This window comes from Cibotium barometz, chromosome 44, assembly GCF_041138505.1.
Source record: "Cibotium barometz isolate CiBa-2024 chromosome 44, ASM4113850v1, whole genome shotgun sequence".
NCBI classification, from domain to species: domain Eukaryota; kingdom Viridiplantae; phylum Streptophyta; class Polypodiopsida; order Cyatheales; family Cibotiaceae; genus Cibotium; species Cibotium barometz.
Genome location: NC_141089.1, coordinates 6,820,202 through 6,838,089, shown reverse-complemented (window position 1 = coordinate 6,838,089; position 17,888 = coordinate 6,820,202). Strand labels below are relative to the sequence as shown.

At 39.6% G+C, this 17,888-nt stretch overlaps 1 non-coding gene across 1 annotated transcript; it reads left to right on the top strand.

Annotated features, from left to right (window-relative positions):
• The first annotated feature begins 15,514 nt into the window (after window positions 1–15,514).
• On the top strand, window positions 15,515–15,600 carry TRNAY-GUA (transfer RNA tyrosine (anticodon GUA)). Its single transcript is given in 2 exon segments — window positions 15,515–15,551; window positions 15,565–15,600. It is a non-coding gene; the product is annotated as a tRNA-Tyr (tRNA).
• Window positions 15,601–17,888: the final 2,288 nt, after the last annotated feature.

Below are 17,888 nucleotides of genomic sequence, written 5' to 3'. Positions count from 1 at the left end.
GTAAATCCTGATATTTCCCATACCATCGTACCCAAACATCATTCGATGGTGGCCAAACTTTGCGGGAATGTGGGAGTGGTCCCCTCCACATTCTTGTAAACTTTGGTCACCATCGGATGATGTTTGGTATATCAAGTAGCACCTAATGTGAAATTTTCAAGTCTCTTAGTGCCCAAGAGGCCATGGAAAATCCCACTCTTCACCATGCTATCATACCCAAACATCTTCCAATGGTGAACAAACTTTGTGAGTATGTGGGGCATGGAAAATCCCACTCTTCACTCACCATGCCATCATACCTAAACATGGTGCAATGGTGATCAAACTTTGCATGCATGTGTGGGGGAACCCCCCCACATGCTCGCAAAGTTTGGTCACCATTAGACGATGTTTGGTATATCAAGTAGCACATAGTGTGCAATTTTTAAGTCTCTTAGTGCTCAAGAGGCCATGGAAAATCCTGCTCTCCCCCATGCCATCGTACCCAAACATTGAACAAAAATACTAAGATGAAAGAAGACTCTCTATCAAGATACAGATCTAGTCATCACAGCACCCTCTCTAGCTCTCAAATTCTCTAGAATGCTTTCATGGTCATCCACTCAAAGCCAAAAATGTGGGTGAGATTCGTATTTTTGATTCTGTACTCGATCAAGAGTGAGCTTGATAACAAGAACTAAATGAGAGTACTGAAATGCCTCTAACTCCCACTAGAACTGCACAAACTCAAGACTCCCCCGATGATGCCCAATTTGTTGGTAGAACCAGACTACCACAATCATGCTATGGGCATCAAAAGAAAACCCATGTTTATCCATCATATCCTAGTCGAGGATACACTTTGGCCTAGTGCAACTCATGAGATAGTAGTATACTCTGTCGCTATTTCCCTCATCGTTTGGCAATAATGGCAAATACATCACCTTCTTGTAGCAAATGTGTTAGCTCATCATAGTTGGCCATGAACACAAGACCAATGTGGTCATCAGACAAAACTCAATGTGAAGGATGCTCAAGAGAGAGCATTGTATGTATCCATGCATCTTCCCATCCTCTCAAGGAACAATTTGACCAATCACCATCCATACATGCTCCACAAATGCCTGCAAACCACCATGTGTGAGAATCATGCACGTGCTCCTGATGGAATGTAACCCTAAGGTGCTTGGTACTATGTCACAATCAGGTGGGCCTCTATGGTCAATAATGCCACCATCTTCATACTCAAAAAATATCCTAACAATCCAAGCATCACATGAGGGATAGGATGATGATGCACTCCCAACACAAATGCTAGGAACACAACTCGACCACGTGGCACACATCTATGAACCGCTCAACATCTTGCCACAATTGATGATATCTCAAAGTGCGTTTCACACACGCGCCTGCACCATTATACTCACCCTTCCCATGACCACCAAATCACTAGGATACTAGACTGCACATGCCATGACCTATGAACCCATAAAAACAAGTCTTAGTTATTGTTTTCTTTAATATTTTCTAGTGAATTTATTTTATTTATGGATCCTTTAGAACTATATGTACTAACTGTAGAGCTAATAGAATTGCCATGCCGACTTGAACTGTGCACCACAACCATTTGACCAAACCCATCGTTGATGCCATGTGACCCCACAATCATCATGGAGATAGAAATAGTGTTGCACAAAATGTGCATCATGTGAGCGATCATCATTGATGTAGAAATGATACTCTCAAACAAGGGCATGGGCCCTAGGGTACTTGCTATTCCATTTACATGTGCCTCTGATCCTGCCACTTGACACAATGAGCGTGCCATATAAGGGGTTCTCCCTAAATATGGCTATGAAGTGACAATGTGGTGTATGTTTATCCACGAGCCGCAACTTCCTGGATTGTCAACCATCCTGGAGCTAATGTGTCACATACTCATAACGTCACCATGTCACTATCTCTTGGTCACTTGCATCAAGATCTACCATCTGTTAGGCATGCAAGTAAACCCCATGATGTGTAACTAGGCATCAAGATCTACCATCTGTTAGGCATGCAAGTAAACCCCATGATGTGTAACTAGGCATCATATGGTAATGGGCATCCTCCATGTGTGCACACAAAAGAGAGTGGATGAAATCACGAGGACTACAAGGAAACTCTCTGTCCCACTAAGACAATGGAATGCATCGTAAAAACGTTGGAACTCAACATGGTAGTGACATGTGTCACGTTGTCTCATGAGTACCTCATAAACCAAGGATTACACCCCTCAAATGACATTTGACCAATATTAAGGTCTCGAAATGATGCCATAAATTGAGAATATAACTCTATTTGGATCATTTCAAGAAAGCAAGCATCGTGCTCAATGAACACTCCTCTCGTGACTCTCTTGATTAAAGCTTTCTTGAAAACTTGTGAGGCACGATAATCTTCCTCCTAAAACCATTCTATCAAGGCTCTAGTAGTTTCATCTAGTAGGCGATCATGCCTAACTATATGACCACTACTCGCCCACAAAACACCAGCCTCATTGGCATCTAAACTTTGTAGTTTACTAGAGCTAACTCTAAGTGCATGTGGTGCTATGGAAAGGTGCGAGCTGGGGCACTCACCTTACCCTTGATTTTGGAGCTACTTATGGCTTTCACAATAGCTCGTCGAGTAGCCAAATCATCTATAGAGTTCCTCTTATTGTTAAGTGCATAGGAACAATGAACACTTTGTAGCACCACCATGACAACCCTCCTCTCTCTTCGACCTCCTCCAATGTCAGAAAGTGCCCTAAACTGGGTCATGTTGGGCTGATCAATTAAAGAATCAAGCACGCATGCCTATGATGAAGGCATGAGGTCTTTCAAATAGGATTGGAAGATTGCATGGGCATGATGATGCACCCCTAACTTTGATAGTTCTTTCCTATCCACACTATGTGTGCCCAAAGGAGGGGGTGGGTTCTTGTGGAAGAGAAGGGGTTTCTTGAGAAAGGAGGAAGGGCTGGTTCATATAGATTATCTGAACTAAGGGATAGTGGTGGAGAAGAGGGTGGAGGGAGAGAAAGAGGGGAGGCAAGGCTTGGATCATTGCCAATGGAAGGCATTTCTCTTTGACGTGGTCTCCACTCTCTCTTTCTCTCAATGAGCTACCCTTTTTCTCTCCTCCTCTTGAGCATGGTAGATGAGGGGAAGTCTAGTCCTATCACGGGTTTGACTCCTAAGACTTTAAGAACCCATTCTTAAGAAAGCTAAGAGACAAAAAATTATGACGGCTCAATGATGCGATAGTACTAGAGATGTGTGTGGGATAGTACTAAAGATGTAGGAAAAATAGCTTATTCGATTTACATCTCATTGGATTTCATATCTATATAGACATGATTAATTGGATAATTCAGATAAACATAAAGATAAAAAGAATTCTATCATCCACTTCAAAATTCAATATTATTAATGATAAAATTTTATAAATCTAAATACTTATCATTACTAAATATATATATATATATATAAATTATATTTTGTTTGATTTAATTCAACTACATTTTCTTTCATAATGTACTTTTTTAATTTTATTCAAAGTTTTTTCCTACACATAAAATATTTTCATGAAATATTAAATTTAAAAAATAATTTTTTAAAATAAAATAACATGGACTTTAAAAAATTTATTGTTTATCTAATTTTACAAATATAATTCTTTGAAATTAGTGCTTTTAAATTATTTTATATTTATAATTTATATATATTTTATTCTTTAAAAATTTACATTTTTTATTATCTTTTTTTAGAAAATAATAAAAATATACTAAATTAATTTTTTAAAAATATTTTTTTTTCAATATTTTTTTCAAATGGGAAGGCGAGAGAGAGGTACCATGTGTCAAGTGTACATGCCATGTGGGATTTACTTGACACATGTGGCACTATTATGGGTTGATGTGGCTATAATCCCCATGTTTTCATGGGTTGACATATAGAGGGATGATGTGGAATGATGCATGGCATGGCCATGTCACTAAGTACGAGGTGGCATGCAAAGGTTACAAGAAGATGTGTCAATAATGATGACTAGATGATGAGGTGGGAAGTCAACTAGGTTGACCATGTTGACATGGAGGGTGGAGGTGGTAAGGTGAGGTGGTGCTTATATGGATCCTCTCTAAGCTGATGCGAACATAAAGTGGCATGTACATATAACATTTGTGCCCAACTTTAATTCTAAAATTCTAAAATTCTAGGTAGAGATGGTTTGTGTACTCTTTTAGTTTGATTTACTTCTTTTTATGGTAGCTTTTACTAATCTCTTGAAATTTTTACCCTTGCAAATCATTTAGTGATTTCTTTGGCATATTGCTAAGTGTGTTATGAGGTATTTTTAAGATACGTAAAAAGACCTTTGCTAACTGTTGAGATTTCTCCTCTACTGAGTGAAAGACCTCCTTTCTCATAATTGGATTTTATAAAATTGAGGTAAAGTCAGAATCCCAACTAGGCTAGGATGAAAATAATTCAACTTTGCCTTTTTCGTGGTTGAATACATTGATAACGCTATTTCTAGGGTCCTAGTCAAATAGATGCACACTCATGTGGCTAGAGAACATGATTCCAAGCAAATTGTTTGATTGAGTTTTTTTTAAACAAAAGAATGTTTGAGGTATATTTTATTTCCAGCCAAGAGACACTCCTTTTATGATTATTCTTGTTTTTCCACAAGAAGCCTTTTATCTTGGCCATAAACCTATTCTCCAATGGCTCTTCTTGAAGTCTAAATACGACATAGGAATATAATGTAAACATTAAGGATAGAATTAACCAAGTCCACTCTTACATAAAATGGAAGCACCACTACTTTTCACTTTTGAATTTTAGCCAAGGCTCTGTCCAATGCCGAATTGGCCAATTGTTTATGTGTCACTCCCACCCCCATTGGAGTATCTAAATGTTTGAAAGTTTCCTCCTTTTTGATCACTTGGTACCTCCATCTTTTGGCATCAAAGGAATCCTCCTTAGTTAGGATAATAAGACTTGATTTGAATATTACTCTTTGAACTTAAGGCATTAACAATTTCTAAAGCTTTCCTTACATTATCATTTTTAGCTTGCAAAAGAAATTTCTAAAGCTTAAATGAGAGGATGGGTGGTCAATGCAAATAATAAGAGAGCTAAGGGGAAACCTTGTCTGACTTTAAACCCTCCAACAAAGACCCCATTGAGAAGAACATGTGATGAAGCCCCAAATGTGATTGCATATATACATGTAGCCATCCTAAAAACAAAGCCCATCCTTTCTCCATCACTCTAGAAATAAATGACCAATATATCCTATCATAGGGTTTCTCCAGGTCAAGCTACATCATAATACAGTTTTGGTTAGAAGAGATAGCCAACTCCTTACCTAGTCATAACTATTGCATTTAAGCACTGATAATCATCAGAGTAGTCATGATATTATCATAAATGGACACCCCTTGATGAAAGCAGGTTGTCTGTTAGAGACCACATCCAATAAAGTAAGGGTTAATCTAATAGCAATAAATTTTGCCAAAATCTTATACACTACAAATAGAAAGGCAGTAAGTCTCTAATGAGAGAAAGAGTCACATACTACTTATTTAAAAAGAATGCAGGGGAGAGGGAGAGCTTAAGTTCACACACACACAAGAGAGTGCGAGACAAGAGAGAGATGGATGGCTGAATTTTCTTCTTCTATCTTCTTATCTTCTCTACAACCATACAACTAAAAGATAAGATAAGAGTACATACATAAAGGGAAATTACTCTCCTAAAATAACATATAAAATGGTCGGTCCATAGTGTGAACTCGACTATATGAGTTGGCACTATAACTATGCCATAACTCTAGTACTCCAAAGTGGCTATCACACAGCCTGTTATCCACTGGCAGCATATCAACCATAATCGCACCAACTTGCATCTTCTGTTGCCTTCACTACTGGGGCATACTAGCTACTCATCTCGTGAAAGATAAGATCTCTGCTTACTCGCATCTCACGAGTGATACGGTTATAACATCCATAACCTTTTTGGTCCATATAATAACCAATAAAGATGCATTTCTCTGTGCCTTTGGTGTGGATACAACTTTATTCTTGCTTCATCAGGAATATAAACATATGCAATACACCCAAACACTTTCAAGTGAGACACATCTGGTCTTATGCCAATAGAATTATGTTCATGCGCGTCATACCATGAACAATTGCAATGGGTGTCTTGTTCATAATGTACACAGTAGTTGCTAATGCTTCTACCAAAAAATAATATGGCATATTCTTTTCAGCCCAGGCACATGCCACTTCTGCAATGTGCCTATTTTTTCTTTTTGCAACACCATTATGTTGTGGAGTGTCCCTACATGTAAACTTCCTCTTGATTCCCTGCTTTTGGAGAAAATTGCGAAACTCATTGGAGAAATATTCTCTCCCACCATCTGATCTCAGAAATTTTATTTGCATGCCTTTTTCCTTCTCGACTAAGGCTTTCAATCTCTGAAAGTGAGAAAACACCTCACTTTTCTCCTTCATGAAGTAAACCCACACTTTCCTACTGTGGTCACATCAATGAATGTAACATAATACTTGCAACCTTCAATTGTTGTAGTCTTGGTCGGCGGTCCCCATACATCTAAATGTATAACATCTAATGGCCTTGCACTGACATGATTTTCATGTGGGAAAGCATGTTTGGCATGCTTACCAAGATTGAATTCAATATCATGACCTACCACATATAAGCACAGAGATGTAAAGAACACAGGTTTTTGGCCTCGATTCCTCATGTAGGTCAACCTTAAACTTTGGCAAACCTGAAACAATATTTTGGGTTTGCATATTCACATGACCAATTTTCTTGTGCCATATGTCAATATCTATAGTGACACATGTTCTATGCACAAACATGGCTGCCTTTACCTCACGCATCTTCACATCTAAAGTAAACATCCTGCCATTTCTATTACCCTTTTCAACCAAGCGACACTGATTTTTGAAGTCTTCCACAAAACATCCTTGAGGATTAAACCTCACTTGCAGACCTTGCTCAACCATCTATCCAGCGGAAACCAATGCTCTTTGTAATATTGGAAACATGAAGTATATATGCCAAGTACTTCATTTTTCCATCATGCCTAGGTAATGGCACTTTCCCAACATGCGCAATGGGATGCGCAGTATCATCACATGTTTCTACATAACTTGGTTTTTCCAATTTTTGCATGTCTATAAACCACTCACCATGACTGATCATGTGGTTAGAGGCGCCATAATTCACATACCATGTATCTTGAGATCTTGACACATCTCCTATTATGGATCTGAGCATATGCTGCATCACAAATGGCTACTCACTTCTATCACATCACCTCCTTGTTTATAGTAGATGATGCATAGTTGCCTTGCCACGTTTAATGCCATTCTGCTTTTTATAGTAGTCCTTTGCCATGTGCCCTGATTTGCCATAATAATAGCACTCTATGCTATTTGCATTATAATTTCTTTGCCACGTTTAATGTCATTCTGCTTTTTATAGTAGTCCTTTGCCATGTGCCCTGATTTGCCATAATAATAGCACTCTATACTATTTGCATTATAATTTTCCATAATAATAGTACTCTATGCTATTTGCATTATAATTTCTTTGCCAACCACCTTAATATCTTTGGCTCCCCCTACCTCTAGACTGGTCTCTTCCACTTGGGTATGATTGTTGCTACTCTGAATCATTGGATTGTTGTTGTCTAGAATTCTAATTTCCTTGTCAGCCACACCACCTTGGCCTCACGACCTCTACCTCTGTCTCTACCTGAATTAGAGTACAAGGCATTTTTTGATGTGTTGTTGCTTTGTGAAGAAGAGTCCTCACATAGAGACTTTTCTTCTATGATCAGCATAGACACCAAGCCCCATCAATTGAGAATATTCTCTCTGACCACAATGGAGACCTTGAATTGCTTGTACTCTTTGCCAAGCCCATTCAAACATACACTCACCAAATCATCATCTTCCACTGATACATTGATATACCCAAGGGATTCAACAATGCCCTTGATTTTTAAAGCATACTTATTGAGATAGACATGCTTTTCTTTTCCACAGTATGTAGCTCTTGCTTTAGCTACAATTTCCTTGCCTTTGTATTAGTTTGGAACATTTGCACCAGATTCGACCATGTCACTACTAAAGTGTTGGCATCCTGTATGTGTCCTATCGTCATGTCTTTGACATTGATTGAAAGTCAATACATGACTTTATTTGCACCCTAGTTCCAATCCTTGAACGCCTTTATGTGTGCTGGAGTGGCATTCTCTTCAGACAACTCAACAGGCTCCTCATCGTCTTCTTCCACATAGTTCCAAAATCCTTAATTCTAAGGAAATTAGTCATTTTGAACTTCTAGGCATGGAAGTTTCTCTTGTCCAGCTTCTCACTGACAATTTGATTGATTCCATGAGACATGTTTTCCTACAACAATCAAAAACCTGCAAACAAACAATTTCTATATGCAACCTATAACACATTAGTATCCTTGTGGAAGTGCTCTATAGCGGTACTCTAGCACAATCTCTAAGTCACCAGATCTTCCCAGAGTACACGTACATACACCCAATATCAACAATACATGTGCAAACACCGTGTTTGCACTCCTAAAATGCAGTGTTGCACTACACTAACCAGATTTTGACTAGAGACAATTCTCCATCATAACTTTTCGAAATTGTCAAAAATACCTTGCGGCAATAGAACGGAGACCCAAACGCACTCGAAACACAACTTTGGCTGTAAAACTATAGTACAAAGCACTACGTACCACACATGCACCTCCAAGCCTATGAAGACAGCTCCTCAATTGGAGATGTGTAGCTCTCGGAGCTACTAAGGGTGTTGTACCTAAACCAAGAAGGGAAAGAGATGATGATTCTCTTACCCATGTACCGCTTCGTTGCTTGCTTGTGTTGAGAAGAAGAAGAAGAACATATTTTAGCCTCTCATTTTGTGTATTCTCTTCTAGGGTTTGTATGAGTGTGTGTGTGCTTACAAGAGCTTGTATTCTCTTCTAGGGTTTGTATGAGTGTGTGCTTGCAAGAGCTCAAGCTCTCTTCCTCCCTGGGGTGAGAGGTAAGTTGATCAAATTGATTGGAGAGATTGTATGCACACACCCAGGTTTACATTGAGGATGGGTGTTAAAATGTGTCATGTAAAATGAATGGGTTATTTAGTTATGTGGGAAATCACCTTAGAGGTGCAAGATAATATTGTGTTATGTGAATGTTGAGATCCACATAAAAGAATGTGGAAAAGGGAGTGCCACATGGCATGATGATGTGTAAAGTGGGATAAGGCTAGAAGGCCTAGATAATTGTATGGTTCATTTGTGATATGCAAGAGAGCTAGTGTTGAGCGTGCAATCTCTCTCTCTCTAGTCATGGAGTTTTTAGTGTGCTATAGCCCACCTTAATCTTCTTGTTCTTGCCTCTTGCTTGCCTTCTTAGCTCTCACACGAACTGGAGCTCTGATACCATAAAGAGAATGTGGGGGAGAGGGAGAGCTTAAGTTCCTTGCAAGCAAACACACACAAGAGAGTGCAAGACACAAGAGAGAGATGGATGCCTAAATTTTCTCCTTCTATCTTCTTCTCTTCTCTACAACCATATAGCTAAAGCACACACACACACACACAAGAGAGTGTAAGACAAAAGAGAGATATGTATGGCTAAATGTTCTTCTTCTATCTTCTTCTCTTCTCTACAACAATACAACTAAAAAGATAAGAGTACATACATAAAGGAAAATTACTTTCTTGTAATAACATACAAAGTGGTCGGTCCATAGTATAAACCCAACTATATGAGCTAGTGCTATAACTATGCCGCCATAACTCGAGTACTCCAAAGTGGCTGTCACAAAGCTTGTCATCCACTCATGGCATATCAACCATAATCACACCAATTGTGCCACTGGCATACGTGTGGAAGCTATCACCAAGGTGGGTCATCACAATGTCCGCCACCTGTAGCACTAGCTAGCTGAGCTCGATATCTCAACATTATTTAGGTATTAGCTTTATAATCCCATGTTTGAATACCTTATCTAGCTCCCTAAACAAGAAAGTTTTGTTGAAGGTTTGAATCAAGATTTCCTTAAGGGAAGGCCAAAAGGCTATACTAATAAACCATCCTAGCTAGGAGTCTTTCCTTTCCTTAATAGTAGGCAGAGGGCCTGTCAACATTCATCTAGTGACCAAAGGCCTATCTATCCATGCAACTCCATTAGGAGTCTTTCCTTTCCTTAATAGTAGGCAGAGGGCCTGTCAACATTCATCTAGTGACCAAAGGCCTATCTATCCATGCAACTCCATTAGGAAGAACAAATTTAGTTAATAACTTTAAGATTTTGTCCTCGGCTTTTAAATCTGGTGTAAGATGAATTCTCCAAACTTAAGATTGTGTCCAAATAATCAACCCACCTTTTAGTAACCTCCCTTGGTTGAGTCAACCATTTATCATTTTCATCCTTTACGTGTCTCACTATCTCTCACTTCTTGGGTTCCTTAAAATCTTTAAATGCATTCTTCAAAATCCCTTTGTTATTTCTAAAAGCTGATATTCTGCCTTCTAACCCTTGCTTTCCTAACTTCTCATTTATAGCAACTAGAAGTTTTTGACATTCCTCATACTCAATCTTTTCCTACCCTGGCTGATATATTGTTTGCCTCTTCTTCTATAAGCATCTCCACTTGAGCTCTATTTTACCTCTAGCTTCTCTCTTTTCTTTTTCCTTAATCTTTCCCATGTGTTTGATGATGCTTTGCATATATCATTAACAAACAATTCCAAGACCCATTGTCTAAGTCCCTACTTCTTAGGTTAGTAATAGCTTTCAAGGTCAACTATTTAAACATAGGATCTTTCACCAACAAATTATTGACCATAACTTTGCTTTTATGAAACCTCCTAAACTATGCCTCTCCCCAAGAATTTTCTCTCCACTCCCACTTTAGAGGCATATGATTAGCTAATGTAGAGGAAGCACATATTTGAATATGAATAGTATAAGAATCCATGTTGAGATATGAAGCTCAACCAGAGCTTACATTCATGACGTGCCTGGGTGACTGCTCCACATTTATATTACTAGCACGTTTGGTATACGACATGACGGATCTTCACATTTATATTACTAGCACGTTTGGTATACGACATGACGGATCTTCACCAGTGATTCTATAGCTAGACTACACCTACATAGTCTATTGCCTAGTTATGGCATACTTATCTTACCAGCTCACCTATTTAGCATGTTAACATTATGGACCACTTGTATATAGTACTCTAGTACTTATGGTGGGTTTTCACTTATCTTTTATAGCCTTCTTTTAAGAGTGAGAAGAAGAAGATTTCAAACTTCCATCTTAGTGTGTGTGCTTACAAGATCTCAAGCTTGCTCATGGTATCAAAGCATGGTTCAAGCTAAGGAGTTGAGCGACAAACAAAGGAAGCTACAAAGTTAAAAGGAAGTGGACATGGATAAGAGCATCATGATCTCTTCCCTTGTATTGTGCATCATGGTCTCTTCCCTTCTATTGTGTATCTTTCATTGAGATGACCACACAAGGAAGGCGTGGGTGTACATGAAAGAGAAAAGTAAAATGTTTAATCACTTTTAGAATTTGAGAATGTTGGCTAAAAAACAAATAGATTCATAGATTAAGTGCCTGAGGTCCGATGGAGGGGGATAATATATCTCCAATGATTTCAACATGTATCTAAAAAAGCATGGAATTTAGAGGTAATTTACATGCAAGTACACTCCAGAACAAAATGGAGTTGCTGAATGGAAGAACGCACACATTGTAGAAGTTGCTCATGCATTAATAGCTGAGAAGAGCATGCCTCATTATTATTGGGCTGAAGTAGTTTGAATGTAGTTTACATTATGAATAGGAATAGTAGTAGTGCATGGTATGACTCCAAAGGAGAAGTATAATGGCAGAAAACCAGATTCGTCACACCTAAATTTTTTTAGATACATTATATATGCATATATTCCTGATGAGCTACATAGTAAACTCAATCCGAAGGCTGAAAATGTGTTTTCATTGGTTAATCCCTTGAGAAAAAGGGGTACATATGTTCAACCCTGTGAGACATGACATGAGGGTGAGCAGGGATGTTGTATTTGATGAGATAAGTAGCTGGTATACTCATGTAAATGACTCGATTGGGCTGATGCACAAGAACAAGTGATTGTACAAAATGCAAGTCAAGAATCACAATCATTGAGTGGACCAAGAGAGTCCTCTAGTATTGGGCTTGTTTTGATTGACCATGGAATGGCAAGCTGCATCAGAATGTCAGTCCTGCGAATTCAACAGGTGCATCATATAAAGGCAAAGAGAAGGTCAATGATCCCGTTGGAATGCCTAACATTTGAGCAGGGCAGTCATTTGTTGATGGAGAGTATAGTGGCTCAGAGCAGAGCCTTGACAAAGACTTTGGGATTCTATCTATTAGGACACCTGGTGTAAGGAAGGTTAAGGCAGCCCATGAGAACACCAAGGATAGATCCAGGACCATGGCATTATGGACCACTTGTACATAGTACTGTAGTACTTTTTTTAGGCTTTCACTTATCTCTTATAGCCTTTTTTTGAGAGTGAAAGAAGGAGAAGATTTCAGCCTTCCATCAAGTAGTGTTTATGTTATCCATTGCTATGTGAGTGTGTGTGTTCTTGCAATATCTCAAGCTCACTCTCCTCCCCCAATCTTTTCAATCCAACATGCTTAATGGCTAAAGGAGTTAGGGTATCAAAGGCTAAAATAAGTATGCCCTCATTTATTCCCTAGCTACCTAGGTCTCTATCATCCACAAGCCCCTCCCAACAGACTTTCTCCTTAACCCCTCTTCTATCAATGTGAGTTTCTACCATGTTAAAGTTACCCACAATGACATAGTGATCTGAGACCCTTTATCCATTCCCACATTTGATTACTTACTTTATAATTATGACCCCCAAACACATTAACTAGACATACTCTTTCATCTTCTAACCACAATTCTAAAACTAGTATCCTACCATTTGGATGGTTGGAAATAATAGAGGATTTCAAGATTTTGTGCACCATGGAACATAGCCCTCTAAATCCTCCTTGAGAACCCCCATTAAAGATTTTTAGTGCTTATAACTCTATTTTCTCTCTACATTAGCACCAAAAAGATTATGTTCTTGGATGTTAATAACATGTGGATTCTCTAGGTCTCCTATCAGCCTCCAAAAGGTAGCTCTTTTGCATTTATCTTAATCCCCTTGACATTCCATGTCACACCAAACAACCCTTTCTTTGTTGAGGATTCATTGAAATGTGGATGCAACCATCTCCTCTTACCGAGCTTTCCCCCCTCATTGATTCACAAGTGGACTTGTCCTTCCTCTATTTCGATATTTTATCTTGCATCACTTTAACCACACCATCTCCCCTTGCCATCTCAACTTCTCCCATGTAGAGGTGTCAGGGTAGTCCCTCTTAAAAGTAGGTCAAGTGAATTCTTAAAAGTAGGTCAAGTGAATTCTTAAAAAAGAAAGAATATGAGCATATTTTTTCCTTACATTGGGAGGATATTTCCTTACATTGGGATGATATTTCCCAATGGTAGCATGTCCTTGCATTGGGATGATATTTCCCAAACGGCAACCCCTCCCCCTTTTCTAGCCTCACCTTTGATTTGTCTAAATTGGGGCCCTTGCTTTTATGTTTACCTACTTTCTTCCATTCATTTTTATAGTTACCCCACTCACCTTCTTTAACCTGTAATAGTTTCTTTTTCCCTTTATCTTGAGCCTCTTATTCCCCCTTGTACTCTTATATTTTGGTAGAGCAACCCGACGGACATTTTCTCCTCCCGATTCTTCTTTAACCTTACTACCCTATGCTAGTCCTGGCCTATTGTGGAGAGCTCACAGTTTCTGGCGATGTGACCCAACTTGCCACACTGAAAGCAAGTCCCCAAATTGAAGTTTGAGCTACAGACCTCTAATCTCCCCCAAATTAACCTGAAGAAATATGGGCGATTCTTTGAGAGTATTCTAGACAATGCATATGCTTTATTTGTGGCTCTACCAACCATGTTCTCATTTGGAACAAATAGCACTTGTCCTAGATTTGTAATGAGGTTCCTCATTGTAGGGCACAACCATGGTGGAAGACCTACCAATTCCACCTAGACAAGCCAAGATTCCACTAGGCTCTTATTAACATCAAAAAGGCGATCCCATGGAGCACATGCACCAAGCTTTTGCCCATAAATAGTGGAGATCTAGCAAAAATCTTAGAAACCAGCTTTGCTTTACATAACAAAACATTGAAGAACCCTTTCCCCAGGTAGATTCTAGATATCCCTTTAAAATGCAAAACCTCCTCCTCAAGCCATTTTTCTACCTCAAGTCTACCAACAACGAGGGGGGCTCCTTGGATCATTAATATTACATTGCATGTAGAAAACAATGTAATCTGAGAGAGTGAACAAAATCAAGGCAACTTAGCACATACCTTGGGGATTCTGAGCCATCCTTTTCTTCAATGCTTATGTTTGCCTCTCAGACTTCCCCTCCAGTCTATGTCTGATCCAATCAGATGATTGGTCCTCCTTCACCTTCTTCAAATCCTGCCTTGAATCCGTGTCTGAGTCTTCATTAGGACACTTCATTTCTTCATTGATTGGCTAGTCCCTCCATTCATGAGAGTACCCACATATCCCCTCCCTCCTCTTGCTCCCCTTCTGATCGTACCGCCATTCCCACTGTTGCGGTACGAGTTGAATCGCTCGAGCATGCAAGGATCGTCTACATACTGACGTGTCTTTCATGAGCTTCCTTGCTTGTTTATTTAATTTTGTTGTTAGTGAAAAGTAGATTATCTATCGACACACAACACACACCCCCGTCGGGCAGCTTGATGATGGCATTGAACCTGGGTCCTCACAATGGAACCCAACTGTACTACCAACTCAACTATGTGCCCATGGGCCTCTTTATTTTTTTATTTAATTTCTAACATGAAGTGGGTATGTGTGTGGGAGAGAGAGAGATTCATTGATTTAATCTCCTAAGAAGGTTAGGTGTTATCTAAGTAGCAAGATACCAGAAGTGCCCGCCACTATTTGAATTTCTCTATAGCGCTGGAAAGCACCCGGTAAGGAATCAAAGCGTGTTACTCTTTTCTTTCCAATCATCTCTAGCAATCAAAGCACTGTTTTAGCATTGCCGGGCGTCACGGCATCCTTGAGTGCGATGGCTACACGCAAGAAACGGCATTGAAATAATGAACATTACAACTTGCGAATTCCGATTAAAACCAACCATAGGTACTACCACCTGCACATTTCGATTAGTCTGCTCTTTGCGAATCCAACTAGCCTAACACAATTGCACTGCCAGGGAAGACTTTTGAGCGGAACATCGTTCAGTGTAGAGAGAAATCAAGAATCATTTAAAACTTGATCGCCATATACAACAATCCGACCTTAGCTCAGTTGGTAGAGCGGAGGACTGTAGTACGCCAACTGGAATCCTTAGGTCTCTGGTTCGAATCCGGCAGGTCGGAAGTTTTTAACGTTCCTTGTGTTCACCTTTGAAAGGTCTCCTGAGGATTGTTTTAGCAGCTAAACTTCTGATGGAGCCACCCTTTTTAATGGCCAGCTTACAGACTTGAGCAATGATATCCTTGATACCTTCTGTGGTGAGATAAGTGCCTTTGCTAAGGCCATAATGTGCTACTGCATTCCTACACCTCCAAAGTTCAGAGATTATAAGAGCTCTGATGGAGTCCCAGACTTTATATATTGCTCGGTTCATCCTACCTTTGCAAGCAATTAAGGCCTATCTCCAATTGATGTGGTCAGTCACACCACATGCCCTCATAAGGTTGTTAACTTTCTGCCAAGTGGGTTGCACTGCCCTGCATTCCCACAATGCCTGGTAGACTGATTCTCTTTTACATTTGCATAGGGGGCACCAAGGGTTGCCATCTCCCCATTTGGTCGTGATCTCCCTAACTGGGAGCTTTAACTGGAGCACTCTCCAAAGCAAAAGGTCTAATCTACCAGAACCTGAGGACTTCCATATCTTTGCTGTTCTTTTCCTGCAATACTGTGGAGTCAATTGAATGCCTTTTTTGTACCCGTTCCTGGCTAATTTTTCAGCCCACTTATGACTTCTAACTGTGTATCTGATCCTCTTGTCAAGTCTATCACCATTGAAGGTCCATTCTCTTAAAACTTTGATCCAGACAGATATGACTTGCAGTGGGCCAAGAGTCTTTAATTCTGTTGATCAAGTCTACCAAAAAGAGCTATTCTTCCTTGGTCAAGCCCTGCCAAATGTCATTTGGTATTTGCCATTACTGGGCATTACTGCTCCATATGTCTTTAAAAATCTTGATTCCTTTATTGTGCAGCTTCTTAGAAAGCCTCTTGTTTCTGAGTGCACGTGGAACACCATCATTAAATGCATTTTTGCAAAGCCATATATTCTGCATTAGGGAGGAATCCCCTCTAACAGAACCACTCCACTCAGCTCTTCAAAGGATTTCTTTCCAGCTTTGGGTTAACTTCTGGATGTATGCAGACCCTTTAACTTTGATACAACCTGGGAACATTAGCTTGTCTAGAGTGAGTGGGTTGTTGGCCATTTTTGACCCAGAACATCAGCTTCACATAGCTTGTGCCTTGTGATGAGTGCTCATGGTTGATCTGACTCTACCCTAGTGATCCACTTAGCAAGGAGATCACTAGCCTGGTTGGCTATGTTTGGGACTCCCCAACCCCCATTCTCTTTCCTAGCACATACTTGCTCCCATAATACAAAATTCCATGTTCTGGTATCTGCAAAGGACCACAAAACTCCCTAAAATGCTTACACAGTCTGCCCCAGTCAGCCTTTGAGAACTTAACTAGGGTAGCCACATATACTGGAAGGGCCAAGAGGATGTGCTTCAAAGCTATCAGTCTTCCTGCCAGACTCAACCTCAGTTTAGCTCTGGACTTGTTCTGCTGTGCAATTCTGTGATACAACCATTCAAAACTTTGATGAGCTGTAATACCTAAACCCAGTGGATGACCTAAGTACCTGATGACCTTGCTAGGTCCAGTCTCCTCTAGTTAAAGTTCCCCCAGAACATGTTGATTTTGCCTATAGTTCAGTACAAGACATTCAGTTTTATTGGAAGCTATCTTTGAGCCAGATACTTCACAAAAGTTATTGTATACAGACATGAGGATGCAAATACTTTAAATTGCAATTGTCATCAGCAAGCATTTGGCAAACAAATGGTTTACCTTGTGGAAATAGCAGGGGTCTGAGTGAGGCTTTCTAGACCAACAGGTCTAAGTTTCTTAGGAGGGGGTCAATAGTAATGGCAAAGAGGAGGAGGGCAAGGGGGAATCCTTGCCTCACTGATCTTATGAGCTGAAATCTGCCTGATACATATCCATTAATTTGAACAATGGCATAGGCATTAGAGAATAGAGTTTTGATCATATTGCATAACATTTGTCCAAATCCCATCTTTTGAATCACTACAAGTATAAAATCCCAGCTCACCCTATCATAAGCTTTTTCAAAGTCCATGTTAATCATAACATAATCTTCTTCTTGCTCTGCAGCCCAATCTGTGATTGCTAAAGCATTTAAGATAGCCTCATGTATGCTTCTGCCTTGTACAAATCCATATATTGCTTGGGATGTACTTTCTGGCTAACCAGTGTTCTGATTCTAAGGGCAAGAGCTTTGGCCATGATCTTATATTCAATGTTCAACATTGTTAATGGTCTCTTCACTTCCACTCTTTCTCCTCCCTTATGGAGAAGCTTGATGACCCCTGTGTTCATTTCA